The sequence below is a fragment of the Anolis sagrei genome, chromosome Y (assembly GCF_037176765.1).
Source record: "Anolis sagrei isolate rAnoSag1 chromosome Y, rAnoSag1.mat, whole genome shotgun sequence".
Classification (NCBI taxonomy): domain Eukaryota; kingdom Metazoa; phylum Chordata; class Lepidosauria; order Squamata; family Dactyloidae; genus Anolis; species Anolis sagrei.
Window position 1 is genome coordinate 62,763,687 of NC_090035.1, and position 20,663 is coordinate 62,784,349.

The 20,663-nt window shown below is 45.7% G+C and overlaps 1 long non-coding RNA gene across 1 annotated transcript; it reads left to right on the plus strand.

Annotated features, from left to right (window-relative positions):
* Positions 1 to 3,094: 3,094 nt before the first annotated feature.
* On the plus strand, positions 3,095 to 19,234 carry LOC137095703 (uncharacterized). The gene is made up of 3 exons (XR_010908878.1): positions 3,095 to 3,177; positions 13,453 to 13,506; positions 17,630 to 19,234. It is a non-coding gene; the product is annotated as an uncharacterized lncRNA (long non-coding RNA).
* The last annotated feature ends 1,429 nt before the right edge of the window (positions 19,235 to 20,663 follow it).

Genomic DNA, 20,663 nt, shown 5'->3' on the forward strand with positions numbered 1-20,663 from the left:
CCATTGTGAGCTGGGTTCAGGGTGCTCTTTGATTGTAGGTGAATTATAAATCTCAGCAACTACAACTCCCAAATGTCAAGGTCTATTTTCCCCTAAACTCCAACAGTGTTCACATTTGGGCATATTGCGTATTCGTGCCAAGTTTGGTCCAGATCCATCATTGTTTGAGTTCACAGTGCTCTCTGTATGGAGGTGAACTACAACTCCCAAACTCAAGGTCAAAGCCCACCAAAACCTTCCAGTGTTTTCCTGTTAGTCATGCAAATTCTGTGTACCAAGTTTAGTTCAATTCCATCGTTGGTGGAGTTCAGAATGCTCTTTGATTGTAGGTGGACTATAAATCCCAGCAACTCCAACTCCCAAATGACAAAATTAACCCCACCCCCCACCCCACCAGTATTCAAATTTGGGCGAATCGAGTATGTGTGCCAAATTTAGTCCAGTGAATGAAAATACATCCTGCATATCAGATATTTACATAATGATTCATAACAGTAGCATAGCTATGGAATAGCAACAAAAATAATGTTATGGTTGGGGCTCACCACAACATGAAGAACTGTATTAAGGGGTTGCGGCATTAGGAAGGCTGAGAAACACTGGTTTAACCCATTGTGCCACCCGGGGCTCCCTTAAATTCCGATGCTTTCTGCTCTTTCTCAATCGGCCCTTTGGGGGCGCCAGTTCCATTGACTTTGAGTGCTAACTTGTTTTTTTTATAATATATTCTTTATTGAAGTTTTTTATATTACATTATAATTAAAAACCAGAAAGAAAGAAAGAAAGAGAGAAAGAAAGAAAGAAAAGAGAGTAAAGGGAAAAGGAGAAGAGGAAGAAAGAAAAGAGGGGGTGGGGGAAGGCATAGAAAGTTAAAAAGAAAAGTCAAGAAGTGGATTTTCACCACCTGAGGTTTCCCTTCTTCTTCAAGTTGACTTCCAGGGTGCTTCGAGGATAGTTTCTTCCTTTTCCTTTGTTCTTCTTCCTTCTTAGTTTTCTTAAATAAATATTTAGCTTTTTGACTAATCTACTAAAGATAATTGTGTATTTACAAATTAACCTTTCTTTCTTTTTTGAACAGATTTTTGTCATCTCACTTCTCTTGCATTAGGTATTCATTAAGTGGTGTCCAGTCTGTACATGTCACTGCTATTCCTTTATTTCTTTGTAATAGATAACTTAGACTATCCATATTTTTAACATCCAATATTTTCCTTTTCCATTCTTCCATTGTTGGTGTTTCTTCCTTTCTCCACCTTTTGGCGTAGCACATCCTGGCTGCCGTTGTGGATAGGAATATCAATTTATCTGTGTTTTCCTCAATTTTCATATCTGTTATACCCAATAGAAATAACTCAGGTTTTAGGGGGATTTTAATTTTTAGGATTTTTTGTAAATTATTTTGAATTTCTTTCCAATATTTTTTTGCCTTTTTGCATTGCCACCACATGTGGTAGAATGGGTTGTTGTAGGTTTTTCCGGGCTACATGGCCATGTTCTGGAGGCAATTTTTCTCCTGACGTTTCGCCTGCATCTATGGCAAGCATCCTCAGAGGTAATGAGGTCTGTTGGAACTAGGAAAAATTGGTTTATATATCTGTGGAATGACCAGGGTGAGACAAAGGACTTTTGTTTGCTGGGGCTAGCTGTGGATGTTTCAGCTGATCACCTTGATTTGCATTCAATGGCTTGGTAGCGCCTGGGGGGAATCTTTTGTTGAGGGTAATTTCATGTGCCTGTTTGTTTCCCCTCTGTTTCTTCCTTTCTGTCGAAACTGTCCACATGCTTGTGGATTTCAATGGCTTCTCTGTGTAGTCTGACATGGTGGTTGTGCGAGTGGTCCAGCACTTCTGTGTTCTCAAATAATATGCTATGTCCAGGTTGGTTCATCAGGTGCTCTGCTATGGCTGACTTCTCTGGTTGGAGTAGTCTGCAGTGCCTTTCATGTTCCTTGATGCGTGTCTGGGCGCTGCGTTTGGTGGTCCCTCTGTAGACTTGTCCACAGCTGCATGGTACACGGTAGACTCCTGCAGAGGTGAGAGGATCCCTCTTTTTTTTCTTCTCAGACATTTCTTAGTCTGAGTTAGTATTCTGTTTCTCTCATCTCTAAATTTTCTTGTCTGGCTAATAGTTTTTGGTTTAATATCTCCAGAGTTTTCATTCTTGTATGGACTGCATTTTGTTTTTCTTCCTTTTTGTTTTTTTTTCTGCAATTGTTTTAATTCTCCTTTCATTGTTTCCTGGTCTTTTCTCATTGCTCCCAATTCTTCTTTAATCTCCTTCTTCAATTCTGCCATTTGTTCCTGGGCTATTTGTTGGTATGCATCCTGCTTTTCATTCATTTCTGTCAGTTCTTTTCCAATTGCTTTTATTTCCTTTAGTAGTTCTTTCATTCTCATGTCTTCTCCCAGGGAAAATCTTCTCCCCATATTACTAATGCTGTCTGTAATGTTTGTATTATTCGCTTCCTTGGGTTCCTTATCTTTGTCTTTTTCTTTATTTATTTCCTTCGTTTCTTTAGATTTTTTGCCATTTTTAAGATACTGGATTGCGGCTTCCTTGCCATTCTTGACCTTTGCTGCTGCTGCCATTTGTCCCTTGTAGATGTCTATCTGTAAATAATTTTATTATTTATTTTGTAGTTCTTTCTTGCATGTATTTTGCCTATATCTTAAAGTTTCTTTACTGGCGCTTCTCTTTTCTCCTTTCTAATGCTTCTCCTTTCCTGTATCCTTATTGTCCTTCTTCTGCTAACAACTTTATCTTTTGGCCACTTGTTCCCTAGTTCTCTCTTCCTTTTTCCTCTCCCTTCCTCTCTCTCAGTTTACCCAGTATTTACCTTACTTCGTTCTGTTCGTTCTATCCATTTCTTTCCTTTCCCTTCAGCTGCTCTGTCTATCCTTCAAGCCGCTTTTCTCCGTTTGCCACTTTTTTCTCTTCCGCCCTTCCTTATGTTTCTTCCGCCCTCACTTGTGTTGCTGTAAATGCCTTCCCTTCCGCTCTGGTCTGCCTTTCCTAATTCTCCCTTCCTCTCTGTTCTTCTCGTTTTTTATCACGATTTCTTGCAGTCTCTCCTTACTTCTAGTTCTCACTCTCACTCTCCTCCTAGTCTCGCGGGATCTTCTGGCCAGTTTGTTTTCCAACCTCCAGCCTCCGTAGACAAAACAAACCAGCCTCAAGGTCAGTCCTTTCCTCCAATATCAATCCTTTATTTACTTTAATAAGAAATATATCTTTATTGTAGTTATACTTCCTCTATAATTTTACTTAGTTATTTCTTTCTTCTTTTCTCCATTTCCTTCTCTTCTCTCTTCTCTCTTCTGTCTTCTTCTTCTTCTTCTTCTTCTTCTTTTTTATTTTTTTTGTCCTTACTGTATTTAATTTATTTCTAGTATCCAATCTTCCTTTACTTAATTTCAAGTCTTGTATCAAATCTTATAATATCTATATCACTTCACCTCCTCCTCCTTTCTCTCTTTTCTCTTTCTTTTTCACCCCTTTCGGGGTAGTTTCTGCTTCTCTGTTTGTCTGAACTACTTTTTCCTTCCTTCCTCCTTTGGGAAGGGGTTTCCACCCTCCTCTCTGAACCCTTCACTTATTTACTTACTTTTTCTCTCAACTTCTTGTTCTTCTCCATTTAAAATGCACATGGCTGAGGATTATTTGGGTGTAGTCCCGAGCGCCTTGCCGCGACCCGCCGTACCTCAGAAGGCTTGCCGGGTCTATTTGGAGACCCCCTCTTGAGGAGAGAGCCTCCTTTTAGATGATCGGCGGCATCCCCGGTTCCGCTGTTCCCCTCGTTTCAATCCGCATTGGGGAAGGGAGCTGATGCTCTATCCGGTCGATTGGTCAAGGCTGGCACTTGCTGGAGCACTAAAGTGCCTGTCTCCCCGCCATGTCCGTGCACCGGAAGTCCGAGTGCTAACTTGTTAGGAACTAGTCTTTCAATGAATTACCTTTCTGGAAAGGAGCCCCAGGTGGCTGGCGTAGTGGGTTAAACCCTTGTGCCAGCAGGACTGAAGACTGACAAGTCAGAGGTTCAAATTAGGGGTGAGTGCAGATGAGCTCCCTCTGTCAGCTCCAACTCCCCATGAGAGAAACATCCCACAATGATGGTAACACATCAAAAACATCTGGGCATCCCTTGGGCAACTTCCTTGCAGATGGCCAATTCTCTCACACCAGAAGTGACTTGCAGTTTCTCAAATGAAAAAATGTGGCTCAGGCCCTGTCCGAAGTGGGGAGGGTCTATGTCATGTGGGGGCCCTTGGAAAGCCCCCCCCCATCTCTGCGCTGCTTGGGCTCCATCTATTATTCATCACAATCCAAGATGACACTGTGAAGGCGACTCCAGAAACCCGCGTTTCGCCTCAGAATTGCTTTTATTGCGCAACAGACTCCGGGCCCTGAAATGAGCCTCTCTCTCTCTCTCTCTCTCTCTCATTGTAATGAGGCGCTTCTGTCATCTCATTATTATTGGTGTGATAAAAGATGAAATATTCGCTGAGGCTGCCCTCCTAACCTGATCACAATTTGATATTTGAGCTTTGGAAATGAGTGTTATCCGCTTTAATATACTCCACGGCAGAGTGACCCCTGAAGTTAAACATTATTACAGAGCAGATATTTTTTTAAAAAACAGCCGGGGCTGCAAACGACATCAGGATGAAAATCGGGAGGAGGAGGAGGAGGAGGAGGAGGAGGAGGAGGAGGAGGCAAGAAATAAATGGAGGGACCCCAAGGAAGGGAATGGAGAAAGAGAAGGGGGGCACCTGGGATTGAGGCCCCCGGGGTGGGACTTCAAGCGGGAGTCCCCTTGGCCTTGGGCTCCTCTCTTCCATGCTTCCTTGAAAGAAGGAAGGAGGGCACTTGACTCTTTAAGGGAACCTGCACTTTCCCTAGGTGTCCCAACAGGTATCTGGCCCCACCCACAGTGCAGGACACACATTGGACTTGGTTTTCTGCCAGGGATGGAAGGTGGCGGTGTTGAGGAGTTGTCCATCTCTCTGTTGCCATGGACCGACCACCACCTGGTCAGTTTTAGACTCACTGCACCCCCCAACCTCTGCAGAGGTGGAGGACCCATTAAGCTGGTCCACCCCAGGACGCTTATGGATCCGGATGGATTCCTGATGGCTCTTGGGGAATTTCCCGCCACCTCGGTTGGTGATCCTGTTGATGTCCTGGTCGCTCTCTGGAATGGGGAGATGGCTAGGGCAATAGACACGATAACTCCAGAACGTCCCCTCTCAAGTAGCCGAGCTAAACCAGCCCCTTGGTTCACTGAGGAGCTGGCAGTGTTGAAGCGAAGGAAGAGGGAACTAGAGAGCGTGTGGCGTTCGGATCCGAGCGAGCCAAATCGAACACGGTTTGTGTCCTTTCTAAGGGCATATGCCGTGGCAATAAAAGCAGCAAAGAAGACATTCTTTGCGGCCACTATTGCGTCTGCAAAGAACAGTCTGGTTGAACTGTTCCGAGTTGTCAGAGGCCTTTAAAAACCCACCACGCAGGATGGGTGCCCTGATGACTCGGCAGCTCAGTGTGAAGCCTTTGCTCAGTTCTTTGCAGACAAAGTCGCTTTGATCCGCTCTGGTCTGGATACCATATTAACGGCAGTCTCTGGGGATGTAACACGAGCATCTGCTTGTCCAGTTTTGATGGATTCATTTCAATTGGTGAAACCCGAGGATGTGGACATTGACAAGGTGCTTGGAGGAATGAGGGCTACCACATGCATCCTAGACCCCTGCCCATCCTGGCTTCTGAAGGAGGCCAGAGGGGGATTGGCTGAGTGGGTGAAGGTGGTGGTTAATGCCTCCCTTCGGGAAGGCAAAATTCCAGCCAGCTTAAAACAAGCTGTAATAAAACCGCTGTTGAAAAAACCATCACTGGACCCCACTCAATTCGTCAACTATCGGCCTGTTTCCAATCTCCCCTTCTTGGGCAAAGTCCTGGAACATGTGGTGGCCTCACAACTCCAGGCATTCTTGGTAGACACTGATTATCTGGATCCGGCACAGTCTGGCTTTAGGCCGGGACATGGTACCGAGACAGCCTTGGTCACCTTAGTGGATGATCTGCACCGGGAGCTCGACAGGGGGAGTGTGTTCCTGTTGGTGCTGCTGGACCTCTCAGCGGCCTTCGATACCGTCGACCACGGTATCCTTCTGGGACGCCTCACGGGGATGGGTCTTGGAGGTACTGTTCTGCAGTGGCTCCGCTCATTCCTTGAGGGTTGGTCTCAGAAGGTGTTACTGGGAGACTCCTGTTCAACCCCACAACCTTTGTCTTGTGGGGTTCCTCAAAGTTCAATACTGTCTCCCATGTTGTTTAACATCTACATGAAGCTGCTGGGAGAGATCATCCAGAGTTTCGGAGTGCGATGTCATCTGTACGCGGATGATGTCCAACTCTGTCACTCCTTTCCACCTGCTACTAAGGAGGCTGTCGAGGTCTTGAACCGGTGCTTGGCCGCTGTGATGGTCTGGATGAGGGCGAACAAATTGAAATTGAATCCAGACAAGATAGAGGTACTCCTGGTTAGTCGTAAGGCCGAACAGGGTATAGGGTTACAGCCTGTGTTGGATGGGGTCGCACTCCCCCTAAAGACGCAGGTTCGCAGTTTGGGTGTGATCCTGGACTCATCGCTGAGCCTGGAACCTCAGGTTTCGGCGGTGACCAGGGGAGCATTTGCACAGTTAAAACTTGTGCGCCAACTGCGCCCATACCTTGGGAAGTCTGACTTGGCCACGGTAGTCCACACTCTGGTTACATCTCGTCTAGACTACTGCAACGCTCTCTACGTGGGGTTGCCTTTGAAGACGCTCAGCAGCCATGATACTAACAGGAGCGGAGCGCAGGGAGCATACAACTCCTCTACTGCACCAGCTCCACTGGCTGCCGATTTGCTACCGGGCTCAATTCAAAGTGCTGGCGTTGGCCTATAAAGCCCTAAACGGTTCTGGCCCAAGTTACCTATCCGAACGTATCTCTGCCTATCAGCCCGCCAGGACCTTAAGATCTTCTGGGGAGGCCCTGCTCTCTATCCCGCCTGCTTCACAGGTGCGGCTGGCGGGGACGAGAGACAGGGCCTTTTCTGTGGTGGCCCCCCGGCTGTGGAACGCCCTTCCTATGGAGGTAAGATCAGCCCCCTCGCTAATGGTGTTCCGAAGAAGATTAAAAACTTGGATGTTTGAACGGGCATTCGGTTAAACAGTGCAATGAATGTGATGATTACAGGAATGGAAATTTGGACGACGGATTGGATCACGACTCTAGTTATGAGATGCATTGTGTGGTCTATTGTTGTGTCAATATTGTGTATTATGCTTTTATGGTTTTAAATTGTATATCGTTGATTGATTCTTATCCCTGTTGTAAACCGCGTTGAGTTGCCTGTTGGGCTGAGAAACTACGGTATACAAGTAAAGTAAATAAATAAATAAATAAAATAAATAAATAGGTGTTGGGTTTCATCCCTGACTGCCCACTGCCACTGTTTTAGTCTGTGTGGACTGGAAGTCGTGTTGGGTTTCATCTCTGATTGCACAAATCTCCAGTCCTCAATGAGTAGATAAACTAGATAGGTTTTTTTTCCATGTCAGGAGCAACTTGAGAAACTCCAATCCGCTTCTGGTGTGAGATAATTCGCCATCTGCAAGGATGTTACCCAGGGGATGCTTAGATGTTTTACCATCCTTGTAGGAGGCTTCTCATGTCCCTGCATGGGGAGCTAGAGCTGACAGAGGGAGCTCATCCATGCCCTTTTGGATTCGAACCTGCCAGTACAAGGGTTTAACCCATTGCGCCACCAGGAGCTCCTACTAGATAGATTTAGAGTGAGGAATTACTTCCCCACATTCCTATGCATGCTTAAACCAGAATGGGTTCAGTCTTTACTCTTCTTTTCTTGCCACTATCTCCCCCCCCTTTGAAGACCCAGCAATGTAATCTCTGTGAGGGATGAGGTAACTTCCTCTTTAAAGGTACTTTTATTGCCTTGGCTTGTTGGCCATGTGGTCTATTCTCCATTTTGGCCTTTCTCATCTGCCTTTGCCTTCCTTCCAGTGAGGACGCATTTTGTCATTCTCCAGGCAAAATGTAGCTGAATGGATATTTTTGTTATTTTTACCTTTTACCTTCCTTAGAAGAAAGCTTAGTAAGCTAGTTAGCTCCAAGACCTTTTCTATCCAGAATGGATTTCTATTTACTTCAATAAATATATTTTTGGAATCTAAAGTTGTGACTCTGTAATCTTATTCATATTCTTGAATAAAAGCTAATCCTATCTCATCACTCGTAAGTTTCTGCTGATTATGAACTATGCTTCTGGAACTCTGTTATATTTTTGGTGGAATCACCCCAAGTGAGGGTTATTTTGAAATTAACAGTTCCGATTCCCAACACTGGGTTCACCTGCTTGAATTTCTAATCCACTTCCCAGAACCATAAAGCCGGGAAGCTGCCTAATGGGCTGCTAATGGGGGCAGGGGCCGCCTGGCAGGGATCATGAGGAGGTCCTCCTCTGCCCTTCCCTTCCTTCCCTTCCCTGGACCAAATCCAGCCCGCCTCACCCTTCTTGAAAAGAGGTGCCCCAACTGCCCCTCCTCGCCTTCCATCCCAACCTGGATGCTTCTTCCTTTCTTCCATGAATTAAGAAGGCTGAGAGAGAGAGAGGCCCCCTCCCCAAGATGGGACCATCCTGATTTGGGCAGAGGGAAGCCTGCCTCAGTCTCATGTTATTCCCCTGGCATGGAAATGACTCCAAATAATAAACAAGCCGGCAAACTTCGAAAAAGTTCCCATTCACCTTGACCATTTAGCATAGGCAAACTTTCTTTTTTTTAAAATTAGAATTTTATTAATTTTTATATAGATTACAACGAAAGAGTGAGAACAATAAAGTATAGGAAAGTGAGGAAATAAAGAGAAAAAAGAGAAAAAACAAAAAAGTATACTAAAATCCCAAATAACCCCTAAAAAAACTCTACAAAAATACACAAAAAACACAAAAAGAAAAAAAAAAGAAAAAATGACTTCCATTCCATCTTCTTGGATCATATCTTCTTATTATTCAAAAAAAAAATAAGTTCAAAAAGAAATTGTCTCTCTTGTTTCTTATTTTCCCAAATTGTCCAGATATTCATGGAGATTATCCCAATTCGTTCTTCTTAGTATCATACCTGTATTTTTCTTCAACAAAAAAGTCAATTCATCCATGTCCTTTATTTCTCTGATTTTTTCCACCCATTCCTGTATGGGTGGGACTGAGTCTTTCTTCCATTCTCTAGCAAAAACAATTCTAGCGGCAGTCGTCATATATGTAAAAAGTTTATCCTCTTGTTCCGTTAGTTGTAGCTCTAAATCTGTAAAACCTAACAAATAATACTCCGGCTTTCTTATGAATGTTCTTTTAAAAATCTTTTGTGTCTCTTCATGAATTACCCTCCAAAACTTTACTGCTTCTTTGCAAGTCCACCATATATGGTAGAAGGAGCCAACCTGTTCCAGGCATTTCCAACACTTATCAGAAACTGTTTTATACATTTTAGCCAATTGTTTCGGTGTGGTGTACCATCTGTGGAACATTTTTATCCAATTTTCTTTTAAATCCATTGTGTATGTATATTTTAATTTTTTGTTCCACATCTGTTCCCACTCCCTCATTTGAATTTGTCTTCTTAAATTTTGAGCCCACTTTATCATACAGTTTTTAACCTGTTCTTTTTCAGTCAGCCAGGTAAGTAATATGTTATAAATATTCGATATTACTTTCTTTTTTAATTTTAAAATTTTATCCCACACTGTTTCCTCCCAAGAGAAGCCAATTTTTTTTATCTTGATTGTAATATTCTTTAATTTGCATATAATGTAACCAAGTAATATTAGAAAATTTTTGTTTTAATTCCTCATAAGCATGGGCAAACTTTCTAACTTGGGAGCTGTATGGCAGGCCAGAGCAAGGTAGGCATGCTGGGAGGGAGGAGATTATCTTCTCCTTCCTCTTTTCATTTGGAGGCAAAAAGTGAAGGAAAGATGGGAAATGTTTGGATTAGGCCTGGGTAACAACGGAAAAATTTGTTTCTAAAATCGATTCGTTTTTGGGGGGTTTTTGTGTGTCGATTTTTAAAAGAATTCCGAAATTTTTCTGTAAAAAAGTTCGATATTTACGAAATTTCGTAATTCGTAAAATAATTACGAAACAATTACGAAACAATTACGAATCGATTCGTTAATGGCGGACGCGACCGCGCAATACGCTAAAAAACCTCCAAATGGGACAGGGGGAACTTCTGAATCTTCCCTCTCCCTCTGTTGTTGACTGTTGGTGTGATATTTATAATTTTTTTTCACTGATTAAACAAACAACAACTATACAACTTGCCCCAGACATGCGGAAATAATAACGAAACGATTTCAAAACAATAACGAAACGAATACAAAACAAATCCGAAGCAATTACGAAATGAATTTAAAAATTCGTTTCGTTTTTTAGATGCTCCTGAATGGTTCGTTATCGCTTTGTTATAAAAAAAATAACGAATTTTTAACGAATTACGAAATTACGAAACGAAACCGCCCAGCCCTAGTTTGGATCCCAAAAGCACTGGCCTTGATCAGGATGAGATGTTGCACAGGAAAGAAAAAGTTCATCAAATAGTCCGAATATTGTCTAATCCTGCCTAATCCTGATATATAGAATCCTAGAGCTGCATCCAACCCCCATGCAAGAAGGCACAAACAAAACACTCTTGATAGACAGCCTCTGCGGAAAAGCTTCCAGAGAAGGAGACTCCACCACACCCCCAGACAGCCTATGCCACTCTCCCGGAAGTTCTTCTTGATCTTCTCAGTCAAATCTCTTTCTCTGCCCTTTGAAACCATTGCTCCCTTGTGTCTTGGCCTCTAGAGCAGCAGAAAGTCAGTTTTTCCCCTCCCTCCTCCTCAATGGGGCACCCTTTGAAATCTCAAAGCATGGTTCTCATGCTCCCTCTCTACCTTCTCGCAGCTAAGCATCCCCCAGGAGCAGGGCCATAGCCAGAATTTTTTCAGGGGGGGGGGGGGGTTGGACCCCTCCCCCCCCCCCATTACAGGCCTGGTGCTTGCAGTTCTGGAGGGACTCTTCATTTTTTGCATCTCATAGACTTAGCATGGGGATTCGGTTAACCATTTAAAATTCATGAGTAAACCAGGGGTTTTTTTAACCTGAAAAAAAATCGGGGGGTGGGGGTGTGCCCCTAGGAAAGGAGGAAAGAAAAAGGGATGAGAGGAAGGATGAAAGGAAGAGAGGGAAGGAGGAAGAGAAGGATGGATGGAAGGAAGGAACTGTGGAAGGGAATGGAGGGAGGAAAGAGAGAGGGAAAAACAAAAGGGAAAATGGAAGGAAGGATAAAAGGAAGGAGAGAAGAAAGGAGGGAGGGAAGAGGGAAGGAAGGAAAGACAAAAAGAAAGGGAAAGAAGTAAGGATGAAAGAGTGGAAGGGAAAGATGAAAGGAAGGGAGAAAGAGGGAGAGAGGAAAGGACAGAAGGGAGGGAGGGAGGAAGAAAGGAAGAAAGGAAGGAAGGAAAAAGAGGAGGGAAGGAAGGATGATGGGGAGAGAGGAGGGTCTGAGAAAAGAGCCCAAGGGGCCACATCCGGCCCCCTGGCCTGGGTTTGCCCATACCTGATCTAGCTCCCTGTTTATTCGTTCAGTTGCTTCCGATGCCAGAGCTCCTTCAAGATCAAGCCAGTCACTTCAAGGATATGATCCATCCATCTTGCCCTTAGTTGGACCCTCTTCCTTTTTCCCTTCATTTTCCCAGCATCATTATCTTCTCCAAGCTTTCTTGTCTTCTCATTATGTTGCCAAAGTACTTCATCTTTGCTTCTAATATCCTTCCTTCCTTCCTTCCTTCCTTCCTTCCTTCCTTCCTTCCTTCCTTCCTTCCTGTAGTCAGGCTTTATTTCATGGAGTATGGACTGGTTTGATCTTCTTGCGGTCCAAGGCACTCTCGGAATTTTCCTTTAGCACCACAGTTCAAAAACATCTATCTTCCTTCGCTCAGCCTTCCCTATGGTCCAGCTCTCACATCCGTACGTGACTATGGGGAATACCATTGCTTTAACTATGCAGATCTTCATTGCTAGTGTGATGCCTCTACTCTTCACTATTTTATTGAGATTGGTCATTGCTCTCCTCCCAAGAAGTGAGCGTCTTCTGATTTCCTGGCTGCAGTCTTAGTCTGCGGTAATGTTTGTGCCTAGAAATACAAAGTCTGTTATGGCCTCCACACTTGCTCCCTCTATTTGCCAGTTATCTTTCAGTTTGGTTGTCATCATCTTTTATCCCCATACCAAAAAAAAGGGAAACGTTAAAGAATGCTCAAACAGTGGCACTTATTTCTCATGCCAGTAAGGTAATGCTCAAGATCCTGCAAGGAAGATTCCAGCAATACATGGAGCGAGAGTTGCCAGATGTACAAGCTGTGTTTAGAAAAGGCAGAGGAACGAGAGACCAATTTGCCAATATCGGCTGGATAACAGAGGTTTTAGAAAAACATCTATTTCTGTTTTATTGTCTATCCTAAAGCCTTTGACCATGAGGATCATAATAAATTGTGGCAAGTTCTTGGTGGTATGGGGATACCAAATCACCTTGTCTGATTCCTGAAGAATCTGTATAATGACTAAGTAGCAACAGTCAAAACAAACTATGGAACCATAGACTGGATCAAGATTGGGAAAGGAATATGGCAAGGCCGTATACTCTCACCTGACCTATTCAACTTGTATGCAGAACACATCATGCAATTTGTGGGACTTGGTGAATCCAAGGCTGGAGTTAAGTGGCAGAGGGGGGAGAGGGCCTGAGGCTGTTAGAAATTGTGGGAGTTGAAGTCCAAAACACCTGGAGGAGCCAAGTTGGCCCATGTTTGAGCTAGCTCCAAACAGAAGAGCCCTGGTGAACCTCAGATGAGAGAGGATGCAGAGACCCCAGCGAAGGGCATGGGAATGAGTTTGGGCCTGCAGGAACCACCTGGGCCCCCTTGTTCCCAACAGCAAAGGCTGTGTTTCTCCTTCAAGAGGAAGGAGTGACAGTGAAAGCAGCTCTGCAAGACCTCCAACTTCATCATCTGGGTGGCTGCTTTCCGCTCAGTGCCTCTCTTTTGGAATGGGAAAAGAGAGCAAGGCCTGAATAACAGGTGGGTGGCACCCCGACCCAAGAGGCCACTGGGAATAGAGAGGCCACAAAGTGGAGGGGAGGGAGGGAAGGGCACGGATGCTGGACAGGCCTTAGGAGAAGAAGAAGAGGGTCTGCTGCTCTTTCCATGCCGCGCCTGTGTCTCTGTGTGTGCTGCAGGTGCCATAGAGGCTTCCTTCCAGTGACCAGGAGAGGAGCAGTCTGACAAACACCCAACTTGACAGCAGCTGCTCATTTGCCACTCAGCTCACCATGCTTTCCTTCCTTTCCTCAGCTCATTGGGATGAACTCTCCCTGGGAACATGCTGCAGAGCCTGGCCTGGTGAAGGTTTGTCTGGGTTAATAATAGATTCCTAGGGTTGTCACCCTTTGCTGCCAACCGCTTGTGCTCTCCATTGTTGGATTCCTCTCCCCTTCCATCCCCTGTCTGCAGGCTTGAGTGACTGTGGGTTTGGTCCTATGAACCCGAAGTGGAATGGAGCCTCACATTTATATACCGCCTTTCTCAACTCGAAGGCGACTCAGGGCAATTCACAATTGGCAACAATTGGATATCTCCACAACTATAAAAATGCAAGTTAAAAACAGATTATAAATACAATTAAAACATTAATATATAATATAAAAAACCCTAAACAATATAAAAATATAATCTGGAGCGTCTCTTTACTAAAATTGTGATCCAAGTGCATCATCAAATGGTTCCGAATTTCATCTTAATTTGGAAGGTTGGAGACATGAAATGCTGGAGTATTCACTTGTAAAGGTTAAACCAAACAGAAGTAAACAACTTGCTGGATATAAAATGGAAGAAAAAATTCTAAATTTATAGAGAAACTGACCAAAGAGAAACTGGAAATCCACTTTAAATACAAATTTATGTATATTTTGGTATTTTAGAGTTCGAATCCAGGGAGTACAGCGAGCTCCCGCTATTAGCCCCAGCTTCTGCCAACCTAGAAGTTTGAAAACATGCAAATGTGAGTAGATAGGTACCGCTCCGGCGGGAAGATAATGGAGGTAATTATGTTGCGTTAGCAAAAGCTTGCTTAAAGAGTCATGTTTTAACCTTCTTACGGAATGTCAGGAGAGATGGGGCTGATCTTATATCCATGGTGTTCCACAGCTGAGGGACCACTGCTGATAAGGCCCTATCTTTCGTTCTCCTTCACGCAGAGGCGGCCCTAGGTAATTTTCAACGGTAAGCAAACAGTATTTTGGCGCCCCCTCCCCAACCAATCATTTATATATATTTTCTGTTTGTCATAGGAGTTCTGTGTGCCATATTTGGTTCAATTCCATCATTGGTGGAGTTCAGAATGCTCTTTGATTGTAGGTGAACTATGCACCCCAGTAACTACACTTGCCACATTTGCTCCCTTGCCTGGCCCGCTTTGGGTCCGGAGGCGTGCCTGAAGACCCCGGCATGTGCACCAAAAGTCACCTCTTCTCCTGACTTTCTCCTCAGCCATTGGGACCGAGAGAGAGAGAGAGAGAGAGAGAGAGAGGTGGAGATGCCCACCTTTCTTGAAGGTAGGCGCAAAAACAAAGGAGGGAGCGGAGGTGGGAGATACCTCCAGCTGGAGGGGCTCTCTCTCTCTCTCTCTCTTGGTCCCAATGGCTGAAGAGAAAGTCAGGAGAAGAGGCAACTTTTGGTGCGCACCCTGGGGTCTTCAGACACGCCTCCGGACCCAAAGCAGGCCAGGCGCGGTGGCTCCGCCCCTTGGCCCACTCGTGGATTGAGGAGAGGAGAGGAGACGGGTGGAGCACCGGGGGATCGGGAAAGGGAGCCAGTCATGGGGAAGGGATCGAATGCAGAGAACAATTGAGTGCCGGCTCTGCTCGTGCACCCGGTGGCTGGGTGGAGCAGGAACGAGAGGGGCTAGGCGAGGCTCAAGGGCCCGGCCCCTTTGGGAAGAGGATTGCCCGGCAGTGAGGCAAGAAAGCTGAGGCTCCCCCCAGACTGCTAAGGCTGTTGTGAGCTGAGGGGGTGCTCCTCAAGTGGCAATTGAGGGGAATTTACAGAGGCGCCACTGCGCCCCTGGCAAAAAAAAAGTGTTCTGCGACCGCTTACTTCGCGTAATGGATGAGCCGCCCCTGCCTTCACGCATCTGTGAAGGAGGCAGGACTGAGAACAGGGCCTCCCCAGAAGATCTAAAAGTCCTAGAAGGTTCATAAGGAGAGATACGTTTGGACAGGTAAGGTTCTGCTTAAAGGTCTTGGCTGTCCCCTTAAGAGATGGTGCTGAGGACCCCCGAGGACGTTGAAGAAGATGCTGCCTTTTTGACAGCAGTGTTGAGACCTCTGTGGTGTCCATCTGCCCCAAAGAACACCTAGTCCAAAGGCACTCGGCCCCCTCCTAGAAATGGCTTATGGAAGGAAGGTGGACAGAGATGGTTCCAGGGACAGAGCCAGATCCAGGGGAAGTCAACTGAGGCAATCCTGAGGAGTAAAAGGGCCGGAATGGAGAACTGGGTGGTCTCTTTTGGATGCTAGGAAGTGAAAGGGAGAATGTTTTGGGTTTCATCCCTGCACTGGACAAGTTCTTTGTGTTATCAAGTTTCTAGTCCTCAATGAGTAGCTAGGCTAGAGACAGGGATAGGCTGAGGGATTCCTTCCCCCACATTCCTTTGCATGTTTACCAAAAGGACTTTGCCTTTCCTCTTTAATGCTAGCCACTCTCTCCTCCTCCTTTGATGTTGTTGTAATAGAATTTCTGTGAAGAAACTTTCTCTAAAGTTTAAACTGCCCTGGATTGACCATGCAGTCTCCACCATTTTATAGTCTTCTGCTTTTCTTTCTCCCTGTGAGGATGTACATTTTGCCTCTTTCTAGGCAAAATATAGATACATGGACTTTTTACCTTTTACCTTCTTTATAAGGTAAGATTTATTAAGCTAGTTAGCTCCAAGACCTTTTCTATCAAGAATGTATTTCTTTTTACTTCAATAAATATTTTTGAACCTGAAGTTTTGACTCTGCTATCCTGAGCCATTCTATGGAATAGAAAGCTACCCCTTCTCACCACATATAAGTTTCTGCTGGTTAAGGAGTTTACTTTTGGTACTCTGCTATATTTTGGTGGAGTTACCCTAGGTAAAGGTAAAGGTTTCCCCTTGACATGAAGTCTAGTTGAGTCCAACTCTGGGGGTTGGTGCTCATCTCCATTTCTAAGCCAAAGAGCCGGTGTCGTCCGTAGACACCTCCAAGTTGATGTGGCCACCATGACTGCATGGAGCGCCATTACCTTCCCACAGAAGCGGTACCTATTGATCTCACATTTGCATGTTTTTGAACTGCTAGATTGACAGAAGCTGGGACTAACAGCGGAAGCTCACGCTGCTTCCCGGATTTGAACCACCAATCTTTCGGTTAGCAAGTTCCACAGCTCAGCTATTTAATCCGCTGCACCCTATCACCCTAACTGATGGCTATTTTTGAGCCTAAAAGCTCAGATTACCCAATCATAGAATCATAGAATTAAAGAGTTGTAAGATCTCATAGGCCATCCAGTCCAACCCCCTGCCAAGAAGCAGGAATATTGCAATAGAATGTGTGTTTGCCTACGTGTATCCCCTGTAGTGCCTCTCACAGTCTCCATCCAACATCAGTCGGGTCTCTTTGTGGCCTTTGTGCTCCATGGGATTCAACTCCTGGCCCAGAAGTTTTCTCTACAGTGTGGCCCTGGATTGGATCATGGCTCCTGATAAGTCACTGCTCCTATGTCTGGCATTCTCTGTTGCTACCGAGGCTCCTTTCTCCTTGTGAAAGGGCTTCCTGTGCCCCACCCAGGAAATCCTGTCTTCCCAAGAGATTTGTAGGATTTTTTGCTGATGGAATCGTTCCAGGAGTTGCATGGGACGTCTGTAGATAGTCCACATTTTGCAGGCATATAGCAGGGTTGAGAGGACAATAGCTTTATAAACAAACACCTTGGTATCCCTATGGATGTCCCGGTCCTCAAACATTCTGTGCTTCATTTGGAAAAATGCTGCACTTGCAGAGTTTGGGCTGTGTTGTATTTCAGTGTCAATGTTGACTTTTGTGGAGAGGTGGCTGCCAAGGTAACGGAAATCATCAACATCTATGGAAGGCAGCCTCAGAGGTTGTGAGTTTAGCCCCACTGCTGCTGCCACCATTGCCCCTTTACCAACGGTGCCACTGGGTTGGGGTACCCCTTCCACCCAGTAGGTCTCCAAACTGGCGAGGGAGTCATGGGATGTGCCACGCCCATAGGTCCTGTCCAGCTGCATTGCAGAAAGGCCTCAGCTCTTTTTTAACTAAGGCAGATGCCAGGTAGCCAAGGAAAGGGAGGGAGAGCTATGGTGTGAAGAGTTGTGGGGGGGGGGGGGGGGGCTGGGGCAGGGCTGGCTGCTCTTGATCCCGAAGGGAAGGCAGACTTTGCTTGCCTGCTTGCTCACTTGCTCCTGTGTATATGCTTTCCCTCCTAGAGCTGCAAAACAGGGGCAGATGAGAGCTGACAGATGCCAGGGGATGACAGAAGATGCTCATTCGGAAGAGGCTCCTTTGGCCACAGACTCCGGGAGACAATGCGGAAGACCAGAGAGCTAACTGCAGAAGATTTTTGCCTCCAAAACTTGTCCAATTTCATTTCTGAATCCTTCCAGTGGAGGTGAAACTGTCTTGTATCTGTAGACTATTTTATCCCTGGAGGGCTTTCTAACAGACATGGAAGCAGATTGCTTGTGACAGACACTTCCAGAAGTCCCCATGTGCGGCACCCAGCTCCAGTCCGCACTGCCAGCGAAGGAGGAGGAGGAGGAGGCGAAGGAGGAGTTTGGGTTCAGACAATGTGATGGTGCAAGTGGAGGACACGCGCCTGCACACACAGCCCCCTCAAGTCTGGAGTCAGTGATCAGAACAGATCCTTATGTGTCCTGATACAGTTCCCCCTCCATGTCATTAGGTTAAAAATAGGGACCAGGAGGAGACATGATCGGAGTTTCTCACAGGGAAAACAAACAAACAAAGCGTTGCCTTGAAAACTACACTCAGACACAGAGCAGACAGGTTAACTCACCTCTTCATCTTGCGTTAGTGTCATACCTGTCTAGCATTCGGCTCCAAACTGACCCCCAGCGAGGCCTTTGAATCAAGCCCTTTGCCCTCTTTGTTCTCCTTGGGATTCTCTCTGTAGGAAAATTGCATTTACTCCGCTGCTCTGTCCGTCCGTCCGTCTGTCCCCTCAGAAGCCATTGCCTGCTGATGCTGGGCCATCTCCACAGCCCTTTTGAAGTTGATGCTGACTTTAGGAGGGTCTCCCCAGGATGAGAGACCCCTAGGACCGCACCAAAGAGGGTCTGCTACTTTGGCGAGGACAGAGAAGACTAATACCAGCGATTTTATAATTATTAATAAATAAATATGCTCACCAAAGTGGAAGAAGCAGCGACCGAGGCATTTATTGGAGCGATTCAGCTGAAGCGGATGCAATGCAGTGATAGCTCACATACAAGCATGCCAATACAAAGTTTGGAGGCATTTTTATAGCATAAACAGGTACAGAGATTTCAAAATTCCCGCCCTCCCTTCCCCGCCCGGCTTGATGGTGATTGGCTGATCGTTGGACAGCTAGGAGGAGGCTTGGCAGCCCGCCCCCAATCTGGGTCAATCATGAGGTTTCTCCGCTTCACGGGAGCCTATCAGGGAGCTTTCCCTGCTTCAAGGAATTGGCGAATCAGAAAAGAGGAGGTGGGGCAAAGGAAGACAATGGGGGATGAAAGGATTATGACATTCCTGAAACCTATGCATCCCTGCGTCCAGAAAATCGGCCAGCTGAGGGATCATCTTATTGTTTTAGTAATGGGGGGGGGGGGGGGTGATTGAATTAAGCCAGGTTTTCCTGTCCTGATCAGATAAGGTGTGTATTTTGAGATGGGTTACGGGTGAAGTGGATGGAGCTGGGCAGAAGACCCCCCTGGGGACAGTCTCGCCCTTATTGTGTTCTGTCAATCAAAGCTGACCGGAGGAAATATCCATCTATCAGCTTTACTCTGAAAATAAATAGGAATTTCCTTGGCTATTGTCCATGCAAAGGTGTTGTGTAATGTTTGCTTTTGTGAGGGCAAATGGTCCTCTCGGGCAGTTGGTTGCTTCCTGGATGCCACTTCAAGGTTGGGCAAGGGGCCAAGGGCTTGGCAAAGCCAAAAGGGAGAAAGGAAAATTTATAGAAGGATATACATAGAAATCATAGGCATTTCATAGCAATAAACCCCATCCCTGCCCCACATTCCAAGTATTCTTAATAAAAGATTAATTTCATAAGAAAACTTTGAGTACAGAGTCCTTGAAGATAATTCATGGGAGAAATGATGCTTTTTGAAGTCCAAAACATGCAGCAGGGAGTCCATGATCTTTGGGGAAGGCTGGCTGGTATCCCTGGAGCTCACGGATGGAGCCCCAGCAGGGCTGCAATCGATCCGTGCTTTGGCCCTTGGAAAACTAGAATTCCCCTTCAAGGTCCGAGGCCCCAAGGCCAGGCTCTTCCCCGTAGTCCCATGGGGGAACCGCATCGAGTCTCCATGTCAAGAGCTTGGCAGGAGCAAGGGGCGGCAAGGCGAAATGGAACAGCAGCAATGGAACCGGCACTTTTGACAATCAGCTGTTTCTGATAAAATATATTCTCAAAACTTGAGAGGTTATTTCCTGAGCATAGGAGCCCGTGATAAGAAAAGCGAGATAGCCGATAAAGTTAGAATTTAGCACAGAAAAATAAGACATTAAAATGGAGCCGATCTGCCATTTTGTGGATACGGAGATCCGAAAGGGGAGATTCCGTATCCGTGGCGCCAGGGAGGCATTCCGGGCAGGCTCGCAGTCCCCCGCGACCTGGAAAAGGTTGAATTCACGCAATTAGAGAGTTCAGGCAAGACACAAAGTATCAGGCTAGAGAGTTAAAAAGTTGCAATCTCAAGTATCTTTATTAGGGGAATTGTTACAAAGTTTGGGCCTGGGGGGAAAGTGAGAGAAAGGCATAGAGGCTATGCATAGTCCCTGATTGAGCTGGCTGTTGGGGCACATTTAATCGGTTTGTCCCAATTATGGCTTCCAGGAACTGCGGAACTCTCTCCTGCGTGTCAGACCAACTTGGAAGCAGGGTCCTCCGATGCCCTCAATGACAACACCCCACTCGGAAACTGACGTAGGCCACGCCTACTTAAAGTTTCCGCCCAAACATTGTACCCAGCCAAGGGCAGCAAGGGCATCTGATGAGATGGGTCTGAACGTTCCCTTTTTCAACAAGTTTTGAACAGAGACGGAATGAGACCAACAGCAGCTCAAAACAAGGAGGAAAAGGATGAGACCTAGGAAAACTAGAAAGCCCTTCCTTAGCCAGTCTAGAGAGGGAAGCCAATCTGTCAAAAAGCTGAGATCAAAGCCAATGGTCTCCTGAATTCCGGCTCCCAAATTCTTCGTACCTTCTATGGCTTTGTTGACTACAGGGGTCTGGTCTGTCAAGTTAAA